Raw genomic sequence first — 26,545 nt, forward strand, 5'->3', positions numbered from 1 at the left:
CAGACTATTGCTGGTTAAATGCACTTGGTGTGACAGCTTCACCCTGATGTAGGCTTTAGCCAAAAAACAACCACACCATTGAGGGTTAAATGCACTTGGTGACAGGCGCAGCTTGCCCCTGATTTTGTATATGGCCAAAAAATGAACAGACTATTGCTGGTTAAATGCACTTGGTGTGACAGCTTCACCCTGATGTAGGCTTTAGCCAAAAAACAACCACACCATTGAGGGTTAAATGCACTTGGTCGCAGCTTGTGCTGGCGCACCACAAGACACAAAATGGCCGCCGATCACCCCAGAAAAATGTGACTGACAAACGGTCTGGGCAGCCTAAAAACAGTGAGCAATTGAGGATCAGCAGCTCAATGATCCACAGCTGCAGATCGATCAGTTAATCAAGTCCTTTGGAGGAGTTAATCTGCCTAATCTCGCCCTACTGTCGCAGCCGCAACCTCTCCCTACGCTAATCAGAGCAGAGTGACGGGCGGCGCTATGTGACTCCAGCTTAAATAGAGGCTGGGTCACATGGTGCTCTGGCCAATCACAGCCATGCCAATAGTAGGCATGGCTGTGATGGCCTCTTGGGGCAAGTAGTATGACGCTTGTTGATTGGCTGCTTTGCAGCCTTTCAAAAAGCGCCAAGAAAGCGTCACAAAAGCGCCAAGAAAGCGACGAACACCGAACCCGAACCCGGACTTTTACGAAAATGTCCGGGTTCGGGTCCGTGTCACGGACACCCCAAAATTCGGTACGAACCCGAACTATACAGTTCGAGTTCGCTCATCCCTACTTCTGAATAATTTGTGCAACTGTAGAAACAGGAACACTAAACTGTTTGAAGATGGTCTTATAGCCTTTAACATGTTTGTCTATTATGTTTTTTTTAATCTCCTGAGATAACTCTCTCCTTAGCTTTCTTTGGTCACATACACATCCTGGTACCAAACAGAACAGTAACTATGTATTTTCCTTTAAGTAGGCAGACTGACTGATTACAAGTTTGAAGACACCTGTAATGCCAATTACAGAACACACCTTAGATTAAGATCTTTTCTATGAGTACCATAATTTGTGTCCAGGCCAGTTTCATTCTTTTTTTTTGCTTTTACTAACCGGAAACACTGTTATACACTTAATAATTGTAAGAAACCTATGACTTTGTCCTCAGAAAAAGTTAGGAAAGCTTTATGTATTTCCTGGAAATGCAGAGAATCATGTGTAGTACCCCAGAGGGGGCACTGCCATTCATACACCCTGCTACTGTCTCTAATAGCTAACAAATAATGTAATCTGTGTATTTGATTCCAGTTCCTTTCATATTGTACTTAAAAATATTGCTATGTAACTTATGTATTGTATTACATGTTCTTGGTTGCCCAGCAGGTGGCAGTGTATCTGGCAGATAGAGATCTTTAGATAGAATGGAACTTATCATTCTATTCTCCTCCCTTTTCGGCAGAAGTGGGCTTGTCATGCTTCCTACCAAAGGAGTGGTTGTATGAAGATAGAGGTTGTTGAGAGTTGGAAGGCAACATGGCGCAGTGAGGGGAACTCGCCTTCCCCCCACAGCAGGAGCCCCGGGAAGCAGCATGTAGAGCACCATGACTCCTTGCAGTTCATGGACTGAGCATTGTAAGGGCGTCAACAGCCTAAGGCACCCCACTCAAAGCTACCAGAACTGTCATAAAGTCCCGTGACCAGACTGAAGCCAGAGGTTAGCACAGCAGAGAGTTCTGGATGCAAGTTTATTCAAGTAAAACTGTTGAAAGTCTAGACTCGACCTATTCTCCACCAACTACAACTCTCTTCTTTGAATGCTACAGAGCCTAACCCTGGGAAGCAGCAGTATGCAGGTAGGAGCACAGTGATACACAAACTATTCAGGCTACATCATCATTCAGCATGAATAGTGAGACCCAATTGGCCCTGGGAGCGACATGTGCAAATCTATATAGGAATTTAAAAAATGTAAATAAGCAGAGCTGCTATTTTCCGTGCTGCAATAAAACGGTTGTCCCGGAATAATCAACTTTTCACAGGAGCTCGCTGCCTGCCTCCACTATGGGAAGATTCATACTTACCTGCTCCTTGCTGCTTCGGACCTGAGCACTAACTATCGTGTGTTCATCCTCCGGTCAGCAGCTTGTTTACTTCCTCTCCGGCAAGATAATCTGCTCTGCTGCAGCCAATTACTGGAGTCAGCAGTGACATGTCCACAAGACACACATCACCACCGAAGCCAGTTATTAGCTGCATCAGAGCAGATGATTATGCCTGTGCTGGGAATGAATTAAAAAAGCCACAGACCAGAATATAGACACACAGGAGCCAGTGCACAAAATCGGAGCATCGGGGAGTAGGTAATTATGAATCTTTCCATAGCAGAGGCAGGCTTCCTGTTCTGGCTAGCAGTTCTGAGATGACTGTAGGCATACCCAGCAGTGAACTTTCTCTCCCAGAGGAGGAGCTTACCACTGAGAAACATGAGGATATCTAGTATAGAGAGAACACAGGAGAGGGGAGAACTGTTTATCTATCACCACTAGAACACCTTCTTTATAATTTTTTATAGTATAAGTACAGGAGAGAACACAGAAGAGGTAAGAACTGATTATCTATCACCATTAGAACATACTGCTTATCACTGTTTATAGTATAAGGATAGGAAAGGTGAGAACTGATTATCAATCACCCCTAGAATGCCCTGATTATCACTGTATATATTATATGGAGAGGAGAGAACACAGGAAAGGTGAGAGCTGATTATCTATTACCACTAGAACACCCTGCTTATCACTGTTTGTAGTATAAGGACATGAGAGAACACAGGAAAGGTGAGAGCTGATTATCCATCACCACTAGAACACTCTGCATATCACTACTCATAGTATAAGGGACAGAAAAAAACACAGTGGAGGTGAGAACTGATTATCTATCATTACTAGAACACCCTACTTATCACTGTTTATAGTATAAGGGTAAGAGAGAACACAGAAGATCTGGGAACTGAGTATCTATCACCACTAGAACGCCCTGCTTATCACTGTATATAGTATAAGGACAGGGGAGAACACAGGAAAGGTGAGAGCTGATTATCTAACACCACTAGAACATCCTACTTATCACTGTATATAGTATAAGGGACAAGAAAAAACACAGTGGAGGTGAGAACTGATTATCTATCATTACTAGAACACCCTACTTATCACTGTTTATAGTATATGGACGAGAGAGAACACAGATCTGGTAACTGAGTATCTATCATCACTAGAAAACCCTGATTATCACTGTTTCTAGTATAAGGACGGGGAAGAACATAGATCTGGTAACTGAGTATCTATCATCACTAGAAAACCCTGATTATCACTGTTTATAGTATAAGGATGGGAGAGAACACAGGAGATCTGGGAACTGAGTATATATCACCACTAGAACACCCTGCTTATCACTGTTTATAGTATAAGAACAGGAGAGAACACAAGAGAGATGAGAACTGATTATCACCACTTATCACCATCCTGCTTATCACTGTACTGCATATATTAGGTCCTTAGAACATAAATATATTTTTGATTTAAAAAAAAACTTTTCTAAATTTATATGAAAATCAGAGGCGGCTCTAGACTTTGTGAGGCCTTAGGCGAAACTCGAACATGAGGCACCCACAAAGATCGTTGGGATGCTCGTGATCTCCCGTACGGCGCCCCAGTCGTCAATAAATAAGATGTGTCAACCACGCACGGAGCGGTGGTGTGGTCAACACTCCCCCTCCATGTATCTCTATGGAAGATTTGGAGATACACAAGTGCTGTATCTGCGGCTCTCCCATAGATACATGGAGGGGGAGTGTCGACCACCGCTCCGGGCACAAGGAGATCTGGAGTACCATACAGGAGATCGTGGGGGATCCCATCGAGCGGATCGCCACCACCCCCCCAGATCAGACACTTATCTCCTATCTCCTTTGGATAGGGAATTTATTTTCCTATACCAGAGTACCCCTTTAATATGCAGTGACATCACAGTAAAGGGTTAATATGCACAGTGACAACACAGTACAGGGCTTATATTTGCAGTGCACATTAACCCTGGCTATACTGAGATGTCACAGTGCATATTAACCCTGTACTGTGATGTCACATTGCATATTAACCCTGGCTGTACTGTATGTGACATCACTGTGCCTATTAACGCTGTACTGTGACTAACCTGCTTTCATCAAACTGTGTTTACGTTTCAGTCTTATTAGCACATAACTACTTAATCCCTTTAATCTAACTACTTAATCCCTTTAATCTATTCTTCAGGATAGTATATCATCTACAATTTAGGGCTCTTATTTGGTTTCTGTCAAGTTTCTAGTACTGTATAGAAATTGCCAATATGGTGGTATCATCACTCTGTCTCCTGTGCATTCATGTGATACAGAACTTAGATGACTGACGGTGGATTGCTCCATCAGCAAGTCAAACACTCATTCTACTTCCAAGTTAAGATCAATACCATCTACCAATACATTGTTCATGTCTACTATAAGGTGACAGATTGGATGTTCACAAATCAACCACTCATCTCTAAAGTCATCAGACATTTTAGACCAGATGTGAGGCCTCCTCTCCTTCTTTGGATCTTGTCTCTTGGACTTGCTGTCAGTAATACCAAAGGTCTCTTCTGTAGAAGACATTAATAGGAACTCATGCCTACCCGCTGTCTTTCTTATCCAGCATATAATCTTGAGAAGGAATTTTCATCCTTGAGATGTCGACAGACCAATTAAGTCTTGCCAAGCAATAAGAGAACTCTTTTTTTTCCAGGAAATGATTAATCTGGCTGTTTAGCTTCCACCCCTTCGCAGAAAAAGCCCAGTTCACTATTAAAGTATCTGCAGTGCATCTTCCAGGCCAAACCATCACCCATCTATAGCACTATTGGCTCTACATAAAGACTTCTAATGTGGGGCAGATATTCTAGTGCTGTTCTGCAAGGTTAAACCCCTTTTATTTTTTAGCTATTTACATCCTGCTCTGTGGATGAAGAGGAAAAGTTTTAGGGTCCATTCATATGTCCGCAAAATGGGTCCGCATCCGTTCCGCAATTTTGCGGATTGGGTGCAGACCCATTAATTTTCAATGGGGCTGGAATGTGCTGTCCGCATCCGCACTTCCGAATCCGTGCTTCTGTTTCCGCCCAAAAATAGAACATGTCCTATTCTTATCCGCAATTGCGGACAAGATTAGGCATTTTCTATTATAGTGCTGGTGATGTGCGGTCCGCAAATTGCAGAATGCAAATTGTCAGTGTCCGTGTTTTGCGGATCCACAATTTGCGGATCCACAGAACACTTACGAACGTGTGAATGGACCCTTAGGGTACTTTCACACTTCAGTTTTTCTTTTCCGGCACTGAGTTCAGTCAAAAGGGCACAATGCCAGAAAATAACAGATCCGTTATATCCCCACGCATTCTAAATGGAGAGCATTCCGTTCAGGATGCATCAGGATGTCTTCAGTTCAGTCTTTTTGACTGATCAGGCAAAAGATAAAACCTAGATAAATGCTACAGTTTTTTCTCCGGCCAAAAAAACTGAAGGACTTGCCGGATCCGGCATTCAAAATCCGACCTTGCGCAGACCGAAAAAAAAGGTGAAAAAAATAAATGCCAGATACGTTTTGACTGATGACACCAGAAAGATGGATCCGGCATTTCAATGCATTTTTCTGACTGATCGGGCATTTTTAAGATTGATCAGGATCATGATCAGTCTTGCAAATGTCATCTGTTGGCATGCGTTGCCGGATCACTCTGCCACAAGTTCTTTCTTCAACTCCAAAGGCAGCAGTTACATAGCCTCCCAATAATCTCTGCAGTTATTTGTCTTCATTAATTACCCATGTGAGTTGTGAGAGAGGGTTCATATACCACCAGCAATTAATTATGCTAATTCTTAATTTATCCTTTTAGGTAGTCTGGTCCTAGGATGGAGACTGGGAAACTAAATATCCTATTCTGTGCTGCCTTTGGACTGGAGGACAGCAAAATTACAGGAAAGCCAAATTTTCTCTATAAATCTGCCTCCTATGCACAAGAATATAACTACTATAATACTTCCTCCTATGTACAAGGATATAACTACTTTAATACTGCTCCTATGTACAAGAATAGAACTACTGGAATACTGCTCCTATGTACAAGAATATAATTACTATAATACTGCCTCCTATGTACAAGAATATAACTACTATAATACTGCTCCTATGTACAAGAATATAACTACTATAATACTGCTCCCATGTACAAGAATATAACTACTATAATACTGCCTCCTATGTACAAGAATATAACTACTATAATACTGCTCCTATGTACAAGAATATAACTACTATAATACTGCCTCCTATGTACAAGAATATAACTACTATAATACTGCCTCCTATGTACAAGAATATAACTACTATAATACTGCTCCTATGTACAAGACTATAACTACTATAATACTGCTCCTATGTACAAGAATATAACTACTATAATACTGCTCCCATGTGCAAGAATATAACTACTATAATACTGCCTCCTATGTACAAGAGATTATAATACTGCCTCCTATGTACAAGAATATAACTACTATAATACTGCCTCCTATGTACAAGAATATAACTACTATAATACTGCTCCTATGTACAAGAATATAACTACTATAATACTGCTCCTATGTACAAGAATATAACTACTATAATACTGCTCCCATGTGCAAGAATATAACTACTATAATACTGCCTCCTATGTACAAGAATATAACTACTATAATACTGCTTACTATGTACAAGAATATAACTACTATAATACTGCCTCCTATGTACAAGAATATAACTACTATAATACTGCCTCCTATGTACAAGAATATAACTACCATAATACTGCTCCTATGTACAAGAATATAACTACTATAATACTGCTTCCTGTGTACAAGAATATAACTACCATAATACTGCTCCTATGTACAAGAATATAACTACTATAATACTGCCTTCTATGTACAAGAATATAACAACTATAGAGGGGCGGAGCTTGACCGGCGTCCTGACCGGCCGCATGTGAAGAGAGCTCTCCTCTCCATAACCCTACAAAGTGGTTTATTTCGCACCCTATTTGATCTACGATGGGGAAAGTTGGCAGATACTTGCCCAAAGACAAGGCCGAACCCCTCAAGCAAGACAAGGGACCCTCCGATATGGAGAAATACTTTAATAAGCGGCCTACAGCTCCGGCATCAGAGCGGCCTAAGATGGCGCAGACAGACCCGGATGAGGGCATTGAAGACGCCGAGAGAGCTGACAGCCCTTACACAGAGGGATCTCTGAGCTCGCAAGCAGAGGCACCGGAACCTATCTCCAAAAAGTTCCTACAGCAGGCGCTTACATCGGCTTTGTTCCCGGTGATGCAGGAACTGAATGAGATCAAGGGAGACGTGAAACATATCGGCCATAGAGTCGAGAGACTTGAGCAAACACAGGGAGCCATTTTAGAGCATGCCCGCACGCTGGGTGATAACTCCTCCGCTTACCTGTCCTCCCTAGATCATGCATATGCCCTGATAGAAGATCAGGAGAATAGGAGTCGACGGAAAAATGTACGATTTAGAGGCCTACCGGAGACAGTGTCCCATGAAGATTTGCCTGCGGCCGCGGCCGCCATCTTTGAATCGCTGCTAGGCCCAGAGAGCGCTTCCATGGTCGCAATCGAGCGCATTCATCGCTCTTTACGCCCCAAACCTAAAGAAGGGGATCCCCCTCGCGACGTAGTCTGTGGCCTCCTGCGATACACGGACACAGCAGCCTTATTTAAAGCAGCGAGAGAAAAAGGGGACATTAAGCATGACGGATGTAAAATCCTGTTATTCCAGGACCTCGCGCCTTCTACATTGAGCAAAAGGAGAGCCCTGCGCCCGATTACAGAAATCCTGAAGCTGAACAGAATTCCGTTCAAATGGCTCTTTCCTTTCGGCCTGACCTTTTTTAAAGAGGGGAGAAGGTGCACTATACGGGCCCCCAGTGACCTGCCGGGTGCGTGGGAGCTGCTTAATACCACGCCACAAGACATACCATCATGGCTGCCCTCGGCGGACACTGGAGTCCCGCTTCCAGAACTTCCAGAATGCTCCAGATGGTCCAGAGTTCCCTCAAGAAAAGGCCCGGGATCCAAACAAAGAATGACCTGAACTGTCGCTACAGGTCGTATGCCTACTTCCTACACAGAGGGTTCCTAAGTTCTGTTTGTTATAGGAACACCTTTGGCTTGGCAGGACTATTGCACCTTACTAAGTCCAATGCTTGTTGACAGGTGGCCGAAGCAACTGCCATTATTGCTATCTCAGCGTTATATGTTCCCCTGAATGCGCTGGGAATGTTATTATTTTTACTACTCTGGGTCTTGTTCTACCGCAGCTGTATTGTTATGTTGGGGTTTGTATCTTTGAGTGAGGGGCTAATTAGATTACGTATGTAATTTTTTTTATGCGCACTTTGTAGGGGTAGGGGCGCCAAATTGTGGTTCTGGGAGCAGCGCCGACTGATGTCATACGTGTGGGCCTGCTTTCACATGGCCACTAGAGGCCCCTATGTCCTGTTCTGTTGTTTTCCCGCCTCAGGCGAGCTCCTCATATGCGGCGCTCTGCATATTCTGTCCACACTGGCGATAGGGCCGTGGGGGGTCTCGCCTGTCTCGGGAAAGCGCCAGAGCTCCCGTTGGAGTTTATCACTCTGTTATGTTAACCCAGTTTTCCTATCCATGAACCGATTTCTCTGTGCATATGTGTTTCTATGTCAATTGATGTACTGATGGCTACTGTAAATTGTACTACATTTAATGTGCGGGGTTTCAACACCCCTCAGAAACGATCGCAAGTGATCCGGCTTCTGAAGAAACAACACACTGATATTTGCTTTTTTCAAGAATTGCATTTTAAATTAGGCCACATTCCTAAACTTTCTCAATCCTATTTTCAGCACTGGTTCATCAGCGCTCATGCCAAGGCTTCCAGGGGTGCGGGTATCGCCATCTCTAAAGGAACTCCCTTCTCCCTCATTGCTTCTTTAGCTGATCCAGAGGGACGATACATGTTTGCCAAAGGTAAGCTTGGGACGGTCTTGGTGACACTGGCGAGTCTATATAGCCCTAACAGGGGTCAGGGCCCTTGGCTGAAAAATACCTTAAAGACATTGACTTCGTTTGCAGAGGGCGTGTGGCTGGTAGGGGGTGATCTTAATGTTGCCTTAAACCCATTGGTTGATGCGTCAGACCATTCCTCACAATTAACCCATGTAGCTCTAAGTAGAATAAATAAACACATAGCAGGAGCTCAGTTACTAGACACGTGGAGATTGATTCATCCCACAGACCTGGACTACACATTTTTCTCAGCCCCACATAAGGTCTATAATAGACTAGACTATATCTTTATTTCCACTTCTCATGCAGGGCTAGTGAGTAACTCCACCATTGATCCCATGACAGTGTCTGACCATGCCCCAGTAACGACATCCGTGGTGTTCTCAGAGCTACCTCGGCGCTCTAGACAATGGAGACTCAATGAGACTCTACTAGACGTTGCTCAAGCAGCAGATGCGTTTCTGGCCGACCTTACATTACCTGCACTCAGGGCTGAGGAGAAAGAGCAGCTCCTTACACCGGTGGCCAGGGAGGAGTTAGCTGGCATTTTGGGCTCTATGCCCTTAGGGAAGAGCCCAGGACCAGACGGGTTTTCAGCGGGATATTATAAAAAATTAGCAGCTACTTTACTCCCACACATGACCACTTGGTGTAATGCCTTGCTGGATGGAGCCACCCTACACAAACAATCTTTAGAAGCGACGGTCACAATTCTGCCAAAAGCAGGGAAGGATCCCAGCCAGTGCGGTAGCTATAGACCGATTTCGCTCCTTAATGTGGATATCAAAATTTGGGCCAAAGTGTTGGCATCACGCCTCGCCACATTATTGCCAAGGTTGATCCATCCTGACCAGTCTGGGTTTGTGCCTGGGCGTGAAGGCTGTCAAAATTCATGTAGAGTGATCTCAGCAATGCAATTGGCCAAAAATAGAGGTATCCCATTAGTGCTGCTGGGTGTGGATGCGGAAAAGGCCTTTGACAGGGTGAGCTGGAGCTATATGAGGAAAACATTACATAAATTTGGCATACCTGAGAAGTTCCAGGTTGCCATTATGTCCCTATACAGCGACCCCAGTGCTTGTATCCGGGTGAACGGAACTTTGTCTCAAGCATTCCCAATCACAAACGGAACTCGTCAGGGTTGTCCTCTATCGCCCACTTTATACATTATGGTGATGGAGACGTTAATGCAAGCAATTAGGGAACACCCCGGCATAAAAGGCATCAAGGCCCACGATAACTCCTCAGAATTCGTCACTGCCGCATATGCGGATGACCTCTTGGTAATGCTCACCAACCCTGTCGAGGCCTTTCCGCATCTTCTATCCCTTTTTAAACAATATGGGAGAATCTCTAATTTCAAAGCCAACTACACGAAGTCGGAGGCTATGAATGTCTCGGCGATGAAAAACGTGGTTTCCAAATTGAAGGAAACAACGCCGTTCATTTGGCAGACCTCTCACCTTTCTTACCTAGGGGTCAAACTTCCTGCTGGTCTGGATCAGATTTTTCCTCTAAACTATAGCCCCTTATTGAAAGATATGCAGACACAACTCCACTCACTCAAAGTCCCATACGTGTCCTGGATGGGCAGGAAGAACCTTTTAAAAGCGTTCATCATGCCCAGACTCCTGTATGTTCTTCAAATGCTGCCCATTTTTCTCCCCATGTCCTTTTTCTGTAACGTCAGAAAACTGTTTACAGCATTTTTGTGGGGTGGGAAGGCCGCTAGGATAGCCCACAGCAGGCTGATACAGAGGAGGAACACGAGGGGATTTGGGCTGCCAGATGCTCATCTTTACTATCAAGCAATACACTTGAAAAGGTGGATTCAGTTACATGCCACTAAATACCGAGTTTGGGGTAGTGAAATGGAACTTGCCCAACTCTCATCGGTACAGAGGGCAGGTCTCTGGTGTCTTAATACTTCCAACCTTAGGTCACAAGTGTTACTAGGGGGTACGGCTTCGGTGATTCAACAACTAAATAAATCGCACAATCTTTTGAATAATCCCTCCCCTTCCATGCCAGCGGATCTTCTCCCTTTTGCCACACGCCCGAAAGCAAAACAAGTCGCTCCAATATGGCTTAAGTTGCGTAAATTTAAGGCAGAGGAATTCCTTAACTTGTCCTCAGGGACTCTGGCTGGGGAACATCCCCTGCATTCTCTAATGCAATCATGCAATTTTCTAGAGCAGATTGAGCTCAACTCTGTCTCCAAACCAATTATAGGGAATAATAGACATAGCCCAACGCAGTCATGGTTTGAGAAACTGCTGGTGTCCGAGACTGTCCCTCGCAAGCTGATTTCCTTGTGTTACCTGGCCTTGGTTAGTCCCCGCTCTCCTGGAACGCCGCAATATGCGAGGCTCTGGGCCACTGAGTTGAATTTAGAATTGAGCGAGACGGATGTTATGCGTATGCACGCACACTCACATGGGTTCTCCAGATGTACTAGGATTCAGGAACATTCATACAAGGTCCTTACCCAATGGTATCAGACTCCGAAGCAACTGTATATTAGAGGTATGAGACAAGATGATACATGTTGGAGGTGTCTGGAAGGCACAGGTACATTATCCCATATTTTCTGGTTTTGTCCGAAGATTCGCCCCTTTTGGGAGGGGGTTCTGTCCACCATCCAGAGCATAACACGAGTCACAGTTGAGGTACCTCCTTCACTTGTACTCCTGTGGCTCCCAACTCCCTCTTTCTCACCCTCCAGAAAGTGCCTGACTACACATCTGCTTCAGGCGGCCAGACTGCTCATCCCGCAGCAGTGGCTATGCACTGAACCCCCCACTGTAGAGGCATGGCTGAATAAAGTGGATCACATATGTCGTATGGAGGAGCTCGCGAGTTGGGAGGACAGGAATCACAACAAATATATGAAAATGTGGGCCCCTTGGTTCATGTTTAGGGGAGTCGAGTAACTTACATTTTGCGCAAATAGTAGGTTCAGAAGTGCTTCGATAATTCTTTACTTGTGCCGGCAATATGCTATCTATGTCCTTTTCGCAATTTTTCATATAGGTAGCGATCAGTCTCACTTCGGCGTTTATTGTGATAGATAACATGGTCGAGAAACACTTGATAGGCTTTATATGTCTAGGTAACATGGATGGGTTTTAGTTCTTGTTTTCCTTCCTACGTTTCCCTTCCTCCCCTTTTCCCCTCTTGTCCTCTCCCCTAAGTCCTGTCCCTAACTTCCTTTACTTCCCACCCCCCTCTTTCCTTACACTCTACTCTACGTTTTTTTTTTTTTAGAGCCGACTACCACTCCGCAACACTATAGGCGTACTGAGCCGTCTGTGCTTATTTTTGAAGGGCGAAGTTAGAACGTATGAACATGCTGATTTTGCTTATCAGATATTTGATTAACATTGGGATATACGCCTTCAAGCTGTAATTCTGCTGTCTTAATCTGCCTGTACTGAATACGCTGTACTTTGATGTATATGACATTTGTATAGTCGTGGTATGCCTTGCTGAATCTATTTTCAATAAAAAGAAAATTGTCAAAGAATATAACAACTATAATTCTGCCTCCTATGTACAAGAATATAACTACTATAATACTGCCTCCTATGTACAAGAATATAACTACTATAATACTGCCTCCTATGTACAAGAATATAACTACTATAATACTGCTCCTATGTAAAAGAATATAACTACTATAATACTGCCTCCTATGTACAAGAATATAACTACTATAATACTGCCTCCTATGTACAAGAATATAACTACCATAATACTGCTCCTATGTACAAGAATATAACTACTATAATACTGCTTCCTGTGTACAAGAATATAACTACCATAATACTGCTCCTATGTACAAGAATATAACTACTATAATACTGCCTTCTATGTACAAGAATATAACAACTATAATTCTGTCTCCTATGTACAAGAATATAACTACTATAATACTGCCTCCTATGTACAAGAATATAACTACTATAATACTGCCTCCTATGTACAAGAATATAACTACTATAATACTGCTCCTATGTAAAAGAATATAACTACTATAATATTGCCTCCTATGTACAAGAATATAACTACTATAATACTGCCTCCTATGTACAAGAATATAACTACTATAATACTGCTCCTATGTACAAGACTATAACTACTATAATACTGCTCCTATGTACAAGAATATAACTACCATAATACTGCTCCTATGTACAAGAATATAACTACTATAATACTGCTTCCTGTGTACAAGAATATAACTACCATAATACTGCTCCTATGTACAAGAATATAACTACTATAATACTGCCTTCTATGTACAAGAATATAACAACTATAATTCTGCCTCCTATGTACAAGAATATAACTACTATAATACTGCCTCCTATGTACAAGAATATAACTACTATAATACTGCCTCCTATGTACAAGAATATAACTACTATAATACTGCCTCCTGTGTACAAGAATATAACTACTATAATACTGCTTCCTGTGTACAAGAATATAACTGCTATAATACTGCAAAAATGGTTAGAGGGAGAGACAGCACCACTTACAAATTTACTTTTACTACATCCAATCCATGGCAGTGCCCGCAGTGTTGAACCCTAGTCCGTTGGGTTCCAAGAGATTATAAGATGTAGAGAAGATGTGCAACGTTTTGACTCCTAAGACTCCTTGAGAAAGACTGTTAGGAGTCAAAACGTCGCACGGTTGGTGAATAAAATTCTGCATTGTGAAGACATTGAGTCTCGCAGTCTTCTCTCCAATTTACTATAATACATATATAGATATAGATATAAGAGATATCTATTTAGTATTTTCTAATTTTCTCACTGAGTTTTGACGGTGGGCGGTTTCGGGTGCTCAGGGTGCAGCAATGTCTTTTAGCGTTTCTGCAGTAGAGGGGGTGTTGCTAGCATCAAGAGCGCTCCTGAATTAACAGCTCAAATTCACATCTGGGGTTAGAGGAAGCTGTGTGATCAAAGCAGACCAATTGCACATTTCTCCCGCAGTCTCTAACAGTCTCCAATCAGCCATGAAAGATCCCTGGGCGGTTTGTTCAGTAATCCTGCTGTTAGGGTAGACTAGTGTCATCCTGTTTGAATCCTATGTTGTACTAACACAGAGCATAATGTATTAGTGTACCACAGTATGCTAATATATTATAAGATTGAAGTCATAAAGTAGTAATCTCACAATGGAATTTAAACCGAAAAAATGATTATATCAAAAATTAAAAAGTAAAAAATCTCCACAAAAACCCCCCACTAAAACTAAATTTTCAGTATAAATACATTTTGTTGTACTCACATTAAATAAAAATAAAAAACCTATACATATTATCCACATGACCATAATGATCTGAAGAATTCATTTATCAGGATATTTATTTTGAAACATGGATGTCCAAAATCGCTTGTTTGTAAATTTTTGCAGCAAAAAAATGAAACTTTACACCATGGTTTATATTTACCCACTAAAATGTAATACAATTTCTCCCACATAAAGCAAGGCTTCAGACAGCCACGTCAGTAAAAAAACAAAAAAAAAAAAACAAACAAACAGTGATGGCTGCTGAAATGAAGAGGCAAAAAGGAAAAATAAAGGGGTTAAAACACAAAATCATACTCATAAATAATGACATGCAGGTAGCGTTCATGGTGCACCGTGTGTGCTGGTTATTATTCTGCATTTACGTATGCACATCAGATGTGCATTCACAAGATGAGACTTCTAGTGGAGCCGGTTCTGCCATCCCAAGCTGTGAATGTCTCACCGGCTGCACCTTCCATTTGATAATAATTGATGTTTTATAATTTCTCATATTCCAGACTCAGCGAAGCTTGTGATTTATGGATCCACGTGATCATCTGTCAATTCTAACGTGTTGTTGTTTGCATCACTAATGTCAAGAGCACATCGAGGATTACGATAATGAATAGACCTGTCCAGAATTACAATGCATTTGGAAAGTCTTCAGACCCTTTTCTCACATTTTGTTATCTTGCTCTTTGTGCTAAAATAAAAGAAAATTTAAATTTTCCCCATCATTCTAATTAACGTTAGAAATCTTTACTAATGTATTAAAAAATAAAATCTTGCATACATACTCAGACCCTTTACTCAGGACTAGTGATGAGCGAGCACCAAAGTGTTTGCGTGTTCGGTCCGAACACATCACGATATTCGCACCCGAGTATAATGGAAGTCAATGAGAGGTGACCCGGCACCCCCTGCTCAGATGAGGGTGCCTGGTTCATGGGAAAAGGTCTGAAAGTGATGGAAACACCTCTGAAATCGGGAACAGCAGTGGGGCCATGTCTGGATGCATCTTAAACACCATGTTGGGAACCATGTTGTCCGAGTTGTACGCCACTTTTACAGACTGACAAAAAATGCCCCTAACCCCGCCCCCACAAAAAAAAATCCTTGTTAGAGGAGAAATTGTTTGGAAATTGTTTGGATTCAATTGTATATACAGTGTAAGTGCTGCCAAAAATTACAAGTAAGAAGAGATACAGCCTGTATATCACATAAAGGAGCGCCTCATTCACATGGTGCTGCAATTGTTCAGGTAGTGTGACTCCTACACTCATAAAGCCTATGCACTAAGTGAAAGGGCTGCCAAAAATTACAAGGAACTGGTGCTACAATGCACCCTTTATTACACATAAAGGAGGGCATCATACACACCCTTTAAAAATGATCATTGATGGCCTGCGGGTGACCCTCAAAAACATTAGTAGCAAGGGCGTGCTGAGCTAAACACCTAAGAAGTTAATTGACCCAGTCAGCACACACTACCAAGAAAGAATGACCAATTTCTAATTGAAATGTTCCTTTGGGTTCCAGAGAACGTTACATAGCAGAGTTAGCGCAGAAAATGGTGGTCAGCATTTGTTGCCTCTTTACATTATGGAACTGTACCACAATTGCAAGCTGCTATCAGACTATCTTGGAATTCTATTGTATACCCCCAAAAAAGATCTAGGGCAAGTGTCACATACAATGAAAAAAAGGAATACAATTGTAACTCCTCCAGGCCCCAAATGTGCAAAGGAGAGAGGAGAAAATGGAGTCAAGCCTGACATATAAAAAAAAAAAAACATTGACATTTTTACCCCTGTGCCACTATATAAAAAACTGAATCCTGTAAAAAACACATGCGTGAAAGATTCACCACTGAAGTCTGAAACATAGAAAATAATATACCATGTCAGCTGACCCTGCCTTTGTTGGAACTGCTGAATGTTCCCATTGTCTACCTTCTCCGGTTGCCTGTACGGACTCTGCTGCCAGCGTTGTCAGATGGAAAATTCTGGAGAAATCTCTCAATAAGTACCTTCTGGTATTGCACCATTTTACTCGTCCTCTGCACCACAGGAATGAGAGATGAGAAGTACCAACAGGCAACATGTCGACATCAGGATGACTCTCCATCTCCTCTTCCTCCTCCTCCTCCTCCTCTTGGGCCCATCCACACTGAACAGATGGAATTAAAGTTCCATGGGTACTAGCCTCAGTAGCAGAGGCAACAGTCTCCATCTCCTCCTCCTCCTCCTCCTCTAAACGGTCCAATTCGTGCTGAAAAGATGAACTGTGGGTGGTCTGGGTATCACCCTGTGAGATGTCCTCCCCCAGTTCCTCGTCTGCCACATTCAGAGCGCCGTCATCATTTGAGTAGACACAGCAGTGGGATGGTTATGCTGATAATATCGTTATCGCCACTAACCATCTCTGTGGATTCATCAAAGTTTTTTAAAACCTCACAGAGGTCTGACATCAATGCCCACTCCTCGCTTGTGAATAGTGGCAGTTGACTTGAAAGGCAACAACTATGTTGCAGCTGGTATTCCACGACTGCCGTCTGCTGCTCACAAAGCCTGGCCAACATATAGAATGTAGAGTTCCAGTGCATGGTCAGATCGCACAACAGTCGGTGAGCTGGAAGCCGCAAGCGCTGCTGCAGCGTTGACAGGTCAGCTGAGGCTGTGAACGACTTGCGGAAATGGGCACACACACAGCGCGCCTTCACTAGTAGCTCTGGCAAATTGGGGTATGTTTTGATAAACCGCTGAACCACTAAGTTTAAGACGTGGGCTAGGCATGGGATGTGTGTCAGGTTGCCGAGCTCCAAAGCCGCCACCAAATTACAGCCATTGTCAGACACAACCATGCCTGGTTGTAGGTTGAGTGGAGAGAGCCACAGCTCGGTCGGGTCCCTTATATCCTGCCAAAGCTCTGCGGCGGTGTGCTGTTTGTCCTCTAAGCAGATCATCTTCAGCACAGGCTGTTGACGCTTACCGACAGCAGTGCTACACTGCTTCCAGCTAGCGACTGATGACTGATGGCTGCTGGAGGTGGAAGTGGAGGAGGATGAGGCAGAAGAGGAGGAGAAGTGGGGGTTAGAGCCAGTAACATTGCCGTTGCGGAGACCCTGATGGACGTAGGGCCCGCAATCTTGGGCGTGGGAAGCACCTGCGCCATCCCAGGGTACGACTCACTCTCGGCCTCCACCACATTCACCCAGTTTGCGGTCAGGGAAATGTAGCATCCCTGGCCACCAGCACTTGTCCTTGTGTCCGTGGTTAAGTGTACCTTACCAGTAACTGCGTTGGTCAGGGCACGGGTGATGTCTGGGACACATGCTGGTGTAAGGCGGGCTTGGCACACCGAAAAAATAGTGGTGGCTGGGGACCGCGGCCGACATCAGGCTGCGGAAGGCCTCAGTGTCCACAAGCCTATATGGCAACATTTCAAGGGCCAGTAATTTTGAAAGTTGGCAATTAAGTGCTATGGCTTGTGGGTGGGTGGGTATTTGCGCTTGCGTTCAAATGACTGTGGTATTGGATGCTGCACTGTGACAGGGAAGTGGATTTTGTTGCTACTGGTTCATTCGAAGGTACAGGTGCAGGGCGAGAGGCATCCGGGTCTGCATCTTGGACAGGGGATTGGACAGCATGTAACACAGGGGAAAAGGAGGCAGTGGTGTGACCCGCAGACCCAGATTGTGGACCCAAGCGTTCGTCCCACTCAGTAGGGTGCTTGGATGCCATGTGGGGGATCATGCTGGTGGTGGTGAGGTTTCTGGTGTTCATGCCTCTGCTCATTTTGGTACCGCACAGGTTGCAACTCTTTTGTCCTCTGCACTTATCTAAAAAAAGCGCCATACTGCAGAACACATACCCCTTGCTACGGTTGATTTACGCATGGGGGTTATCGGTTTAACGGTTGCGGGCCTGTTTGGTGTGGGCCGACTTATCCCTTTTGCAACCCCACTGCCTCTTCCAGCCTGTTGTGGTGCTGCGGATCCCTCCCCCTCTGTACTTCTGTCCTCGCTCGGCTTTTTACCTTCCCATGGTGGGTCAATGACCTCATCGTCCAAAACCTCCTCTTCCACTTCCTCACTCTGATCATTCTCCTGTCTTGACCTAACCACAATGTCAGTGATTGACAACTGTGTCTCATCGTCATCCACCTCGTGAATTGATAATTGACGTTCACTACGTCATCTTCTTGAGACTGTGATGGGAATCAGGGGACAATATCTTAGGTCCCTCTTCAAGCATGCTGGCCGCGAGGGCCAATTCTAATAGTGGAGCTGAAAAGATCTCCTAGGAATATCCAAGTGTGGGATCACTCGTTTGGCAGGCCTCTCCATGGTGGGAGGAAGGATGAGCGAGGAGTTGGCTGACCAGACTCTTGGCTATAGAGACTGGACTTGGTGGAAGAGAGGGTGGTGCTTAGCCGACTGGAAGCATTATCGTCAGCAAGCCAACCGACCAACTGTTCGCACTGGTCTGACTTGGACAATGTTGTCGTGCGCCGCCTAGCTAAGTTGGACATGAAGCTGGGTACAGTTTTATTACTTATTTTTTTTGTGCACTGGCAGCAGGCACAGTTTCATTGCACACAGTGCCACGACCTCTGCCTGAACCATCAGCATAACGCCCACTTTCCCGTCCCTTAGTGCTGGCCTTCTTAATATTTATGGAATTTTTACCGGTTGTGACGCGATTTTTTTTTGTAATGCCAACAATTGCTGCCAACACACACAGTAGTGCTTAAAAGGACTTTTGGGTCTTTGAAACATCTTTAAAATGAGTAATTTGCAATCCCAATCTTTCTACACTGTCTGTCCCTTCCTACCAGCAGCTCTCCCTGACTCACCATGAGCCGAACCCGCATGACCGGGTGCTATATAGCACCCAACGACGTGTTCCAGCCAGCCAATCACTGTAATTCCAATAGAAAACATGTCTAATGGCATTACAGTGATGGCAATACTTACCAGCATGTTTATTGGCTGCTTAGAAGGTGCCAAACGTGCGGGGAGGAGGCTTCAGCATGGCGCTTGAGCACATGTAGTACTCGGCCGAGCGCTCGGATCGGCCGAGCATGCTCGCTCATCACTACTCAGGACTTAGTTGAAGCCCCTTTGGCAGTGATTATAGCTTCCACTCTTGGGGATGATGCCACAAGGTTTTCACAACTGGATTTGTGGATTTTCTGCCATTCTTCTCTGTAGATCCTCTCAAGCTCTGTCAGGTTAGATGGGGACCTGTCCCAGTCACTGAAAATAGGAACTCTGGGAACAAAGGATCACCCACAATGCCATGCATGCAGCCAATCAGCAGCCAGCCCTGTGATGTCACAGCCCTAGAAATAGCCTCAGCCATCTTGGCCATTTTCCAGTGCAGGGAGAGATAGATGTCAGCAGGCGCTAGGGACAGTGGTAGAAAAGACTTTAAAAGTTTTATTTTGCTGTATAGAGGTTCAGGGAAAGGATAGGGAGGAATCATTACACAGAATTGAAGCAGAACAGGATTTAGTAGGGGAGTTTACAGCCTGGGTAATAGGAACAATCCTATTACACCTTGCTGCACTGACTGCGGATCCAAATTGCCATTATACAGCTCTGTAATTCCAGCAAACCGTTCTTGTTATTGGGGTGAAAGAGCTGTTTGATACAGCCATTAACAGGGTTTATTGTAAGGAAATATTTATATGTCTTATTTGCCCTGGTGCGGTGCAGTTCCATGTTCTAAAGCATTTTTTTGGCTTGCATTAGTGGGAAAAAGGGCTTTTATTAGCCGTTGTGTGGTGAAGTGAGAAAATTGCAGCCCTTTTTTGCATGAATTAGTGGTAAAAAAAGATATATTTGCCGTTCAGCGGTGCAGTTATATGTTCTAAAGCCTTTTGTGGCGTGTATAAAAAACCTACAAACAACTACCAGACCGCTTATGAATTAATGTCATTTTATTGCATAATTACAAAAAGCAGGTGCAGAGAAAAGGTCCATCTATACAAACATGATTAACAATAAAGTGCAAGTGCAGAAAACATATTCCATAATATTCAAATGGATGATGATGAACGATTACCCATGCTGTGCTCCCTCCAGGATGGCGCCAACCCCGACGCGCGTTTTGGCGAATCTTCGAGAACCAGACGATGTTGCTTTTTCCCTGCACCTATGTTCTTTTAATCATGCTTGTGAGATAGCTTTTTGTAATTATGCAATAAAATGACATTTAATTCATAAGCCGTCTGGTAGTTGTTTGTTGGTTTTATATATGGTGTATACCACAGGCTCATGTGAGCAATTCTATTAATGTGTTATGAAAAGTATGGGATTCCCTGGTTGGGGCATATATTGGGTATTGTGGCGTGTATAAGTGGAAAAAGATAAGGGCCTATTTGCCATTCAGCGGTGCAGTTATATCTTCTGAAGCATTTTTTGGCTTGTATTAGTGGAAGAAAAGGGGCTTGTTAGCCGTTGTGTGGTGAAGTGAGAAAATTACAGCACTTTTTGGCGTGTATTAGTAACATAACATAGTAACATAGTACATAAGGCCGAAAAAAGACATCTGTCCATACAGTTCGGCCTGTCATCCTGCAAGTTGATCCAGAGGAAGGCAAAAAAAAAAAAAACTGTGAGGTAGAAGCCAATTTTCACCACTTATGGGGAATAAAAAATTCCTTCCCGGCTCCAATCAGGCAATCAGAATAACTCCCTGGATCAACGACCCCTCTCTAGTAGCTATAGCCTGTAATATTATTACACTCCAGAAATACATCCAGGCCCCTCTTTTAGTGAACTCACCATCACCACCTCCTCAGGCAGAGAGTTCCATAGTCTCACTGCTCTTACCGTAAAGAATCCTCTTCTATGTTTGTGTACAAACCTTCTTTCCTCCAGACGCAGAGGATGTCCCCTCGTCACAGTCACAGTCCTGGGGATAAATAGATGATGGGAGTGATCTCTGTACTGACCCCTGATATATTTATACATAGTAATTAGATCTCCCTCAGTCATCTTTTTTCTAAAGTGAATACCCCTCATTTTGATAATCTTTCAGGGTACTGTAGTGTAACCACCAGATCTTTGAGAAGTTCTGTTAGACGTTCTTCAGTACTTTCTGCATGATCTTCTTTTGTTTTGTTTTCGTTTTGACATCTCTCCTCCCTCTCCCAGCTGTCATCTATTAGCAGTGATTGCCTCCCTATATATCTCCTCCCCATACTGCCTTACCTTGCGGTTTATACAACTTCCTGGAGTGTGCTGATGTTAGAAACTGTTACTGCTGCATCCACAAGATAAGTCTGTTTCTTTATTTCTGTTTTCCTGTGGGCTTGATCCTAGGTGACCCTGACTCCCTCCGTATTAAGTGTAGGGAGCCGGTGGTCGTGTCCCCTCACTATTATAGGGTGTTCAGGTGTCAAACAGTCGAGGAACGAGGGTATGCAATTTTCTACCATTGAGATTTTTGCATAGGCTGAGCAGTAAGGGAGACAGCTAGGGCTGTTAGAGGGCTTACCCTTTTGTTCCTTAGTTTTGGATCAAGTCAGTCGGATCTTCATTTGTGTCTTCTAGTTTTCTGTAACACCATCCGTGACATGTAGTTGCCCCATTCCAGTTATTACTTTAGTTGCCCTCCTCTGGACCCTATCCAGCTCTGCTATGTCTGCCTTGTTTACAGGAGCCCAGAACTGTACACAGTACTCCATGTGTGGACTGACTAATGATATGTAAAGTGGTAGGACTATGCTCTCATCACGGGCATCTATGCCCCTTTTGATGCAACCCATTATCTTATTGGCCTTGGCAGCAGCTGCCTGACACTGGTTTTTGCAGCTTAGTTTGCTGTTTATTAAAATTCCTAGATCCTTTTCCATGTCAGTGTTACCGAGTGTTTTACCATTTAGTATGTACGGTGACTTGCATTATTCCTTCCCATGTGCATAACTTTACATTTGTCAGTGTTAAACCTCATCTGCCACTTATCTGCCCAAGCCTCCAGTCTATCCAGATCGCTCTGTAGTAGTATACTGTCCTCTTCAGTGTTAATTACTTTACATAGTTTAGTGTCATCTGCGAAAATTTATATTTTACTGTGCAAGCCTTCTACAAGATGGGCCCAATACTGACCCCTGAGGTACTCCACTAGTGACAGTGACTACTTACTTACCCACATAGAGACATTTTCTCCCAGTCCAAGCATTCTTATTTTATATACTAACCTTTTATGTGGTACAGTGTCAAATGCTTTGGAGAAGTCCAGATATATGACATCCATTGATTCGCCGCTGTCAAGTCTAGAACTTACCTCCTCATAGAAACTGATTAAATTAGTTTGGCATGACCGATCCCTCACAAAGCCATGCTGATATGGCGTTATCTGCTTATTTCCGTTGAGATGCTCTAAGATAGCATCTCTCAGAAAGCCTTCAAACAGTTTACCCACAACAGATGTTAAACTTACTGGCCTATAGTTTCCAGGCTCTGTTTTTGGAGCCTTTTTGAATATTGGCACCACATTTGCTATGCACCAATCCTGTGGGACATTCCCTGTCAGTATAGAGTCTGTAAATATCAGAAATAAGGGTCTGGCTATGACATTAATTAATTCCCTTAGGATACGGGTGTGTGTGCCATCCGGTCCTGGCGATTTGTCTATTTTAATCTTTTTAAGTCGCTGTTGTACTTCTTCCTGGGTCAGACAGGACACTTTTAATGGGGAATTTATTTTTACATTCAGCATTTCATCTGACAGTTTATTTTCCTCAGTGAATGCATTGGAGAAAAAAATATTTAACAGCTTTGCTTTCTCCTCGTCGCTCTCTGCGACTCCCCCCTCATTGACTCTTTAAAGGGCAGACACCTTCAGATTTATACTTTTTAACATTTATATAATTGAAGAACATTTTAGGGTTAGTTTTGCTCTCTTTGGCAATTAATCTCTCGGTCTCTAGTTTGGCCGGTTTTATTTGTTTTTACATGCTCTATTTATTTCCTTATAGTTTTTCAGTGCTTCCGTGCTACCCTCCTGTTTTAGTCTTTTATATGCTTTCTTTTTGTCATTTATTGCTTACTTTACAGTTCTGTTTATCCACATTGGTTTCTTTTTGTTCCTTAACCTTTTATTCCCATACGGTATGTACCTCTCACAATGAGATTTCAGGATGTTTTTAAAGATATCCCATTTTGTGGCTGTAATATCCCATTTTGTGGCTGTAAGTGGCACGAAATATACAGGGTGGGCCATTTATATGGATACAATTAAGTGGTCAAGAAACTTGTAAATAACTCATGAAAGAATAAAGTTACGTTAAAACCAAGCACACCATTGTTTTTCTTGTGAAATTCCCAATAAGTTTGATGTGTCACATGACCCTCTTCCTATTGAAAAAACAAAAGTTAGATTCAAAATGGCTGACATCAAAATGGCTGCCATGGTCACCACCCATTTTGAAAAGTTTCCCCCTCACATATACTAATGTGCCACAAACGGGAAGTTAATATCACCAACCATTCCCATTTTATTAAGGTGTATCCATATAAATTGCCCACCCTGTATATTATTTGCTGTTCCGCGGTGTAGTTGTATGTTCTAAAGCGCTTTTTGTCATGTATTAGTGGCAAAAAATATATATTAATTGCTGTTCAGCGGTGCAGTTATATGTTCTAAAGCCCTTTTTGGTGTGTATTTGTGGCCCCCAAAAATATGATTTGCAGTTCAGCTGTGTTGTTATATGTTCTAAAGCCCTTTTTGTCTTGTATTATTGGCACAAAAAAAGGATTTGCCGTTGTGTGGTGAAGTGAGAAAATGACAGCCCTTTTTTTGTCCCCTATTAGTGGCAAAAAAATATATATTTGCTGTTCAGCGGTGCAGTTATATGTTCTAAAGCCCCTTTTGGTGTGTGTTAGTGGCAAAAAAATATATATATTTGCTGTTCTGTGGTGAAGTGAGAAAATTACAGCCCTTTTTGGCGTGTATTAGTGGCAAAAAATATATATTATTTGCTGTTCAGCGGTGCAGTTATATGTTCTAAAGCCATTTTTGGTGTGTATTAGTGGCAAAAAAATACATATATTTGCTGTTCTGTGGTGAAGTGAGAAAATTAAAGCCCTTTTTGGGGTGTATTAGTGGCAAAAAATATATATTATTTGCTGTTCAGCGGTGCAGTTTTATGTTCTAAAGCCCTTTTTGGCGTGTATTAGTGGCAAAAAAATATATATTAATTGCCATTCAGTGGTGCAGTTATATGTTCTAAAGCCCTTTTTGGCATGTATTAGTGGCACAAAAAAAAGTATTTGCCATTGTGTGGTGAAATGATAAAATTACAGCTCTTTTTGGCGTGTATTAGTGGCAAAAAAATATATGATTTGCTTTTTAGCGGTGCAGTTTTATGTTCTGAAGCCCTTTTTGGTGTGTATTAGTGGCAAAAAATATATATTATTTGCCGTTCAGCGGTGCAGTTATATGTTCTAAAGCCCCTTTTGCCGTGTATTAGTGGCACACAAAAAATATATATTTGCCGTTAAGTGGTGCAGTTATATGTTCTAAAGCCCTTTTTGGCGTGTATTAGTGGCACAAAAAATATATATATTTGCCGTTCAGAGGTGCAGTTATATGTTCTAAAGCCTTTTGTGGCCTATATAAGTGGAAAAAAATGAGGGCCTATTTGCTTTCAGTGGTGTAGTTATATGTTCTAAAGTCCTTTTTGGCATGTATTAGTGGGAAAAAAAGGGTTTATTAGTCATTGTATAGTGAAGTGAGAAAATTGCAGACTTTTTTGGGGTGTTTTAATTTCCTTTTTATTTATTTGATTTAACAGTATGTCAGACAGAGAAGTGCCAGGCCCTGCACAGGGGAGTGGCAGATTCCTAAATGTTTCTGGCACAGGCACAGGTCGCAGCAAGGCGGTGTGGCAGCAGGAGTTGTAGTGAGAGGCCTGAGCTCCTGGTAGTGTCAGACACCCGCAGCCAAGAGTCGGTGGTTTCGTCAGACACAACCCTTAGTTGGCATGGCCCAGGAGCAGTCCCTGTGCCCTAACCTGTCTCCAACCTGCCTCTGTCCTTTTCTGTTCCCTCAGCCAGAGAAGTATTATATGTTGTGGGCTCAGCTCGACTATGCAACGAGGACAAGCTACTAGAGGACAGTCAGCAACTACTGGCCAGCCAAAATGTGGAGGAGACATCCGTCGCTTCCTCCGGTAGGCAGGCAAGTAGTGATGAGGAGAGTAGCTTGGGAGCTGGTGTAGCTAGCGGTCAGGCTCCTGACCCAGAGACTGTTGAGGAGGACATCAGTGACATGCAGACAGTACTCGATGATGATGATGATGATATAGCAGATCGCACTTGGGAGCCGGGTGAATTAGGGGCTTCATCATCATCGGGAAAAGAGGGTGGCAGCTTGCCCATGAGGCAGCGGTGGAGCCAGCAAGTCGCTAGCATGGCCAGGAGTCAGTGCAGTGTCCTGAAACACACTGCTTAATGTTGTGATTGTGTTTCATGTAAACTGTGCTTATAAATTTGTTCTCATAAAGTTGCATAGGGAGGGGGAGGTTCTAACAAGCCTCCCAGGGCTAACTCCGCCCTACACTCAGTTTGTGCACAGTGCATGAAGAAGAAGGTCAGTATGTGATGATGTGTGAGGACAAACTGAACCTCAGCAGCCATTTTGCAGAGATTTAAAATCTCCATACTTAGTTCCATGCACCAGCCCATAAAAGAGAAAAGATCACAGTATCTCCAGGCAACCCAGAGAGGGAATGATGATATTGACAAAGGAAGGTAACTGTCATTTATCAGACTCCAGACTCCTTTGAATCAGGTAGAGACATTCAAAGCTACAAGCTCCCCACCATAATTAAAGACAAAAGGGACATTTGTATTAGTATAGTATTCCTAGAAGAGGATACAGAAGTACAGCATTATACAGTACAACAGAGTTAGTTCATCTCTCCAACCTGGAGAAATAAGAGAGAGAAATACTTATTGTTATAGAGGACGATTCCTTATGCAACTTCTGGGAACTAATGTGAATCACTGTGAAATCTGCCTTTATGTAAATAACTGTTGCATAGCTTGATCTGTGGAACA

This window comes from Bufo gargarizans, chromosome 6 (genome assembly GCF_014858855.1).
Source record: "Bufo gargarizans isolate SCDJY-AF-19 chromosome 6, ASM1485885v1, whole genome shotgun sequence".
Lineage (NCBI taxonomy): Eukaryota > Metazoa > Chordata > Amphibia > Anura > Bufonidae > Bufo > Bufo gargarizans.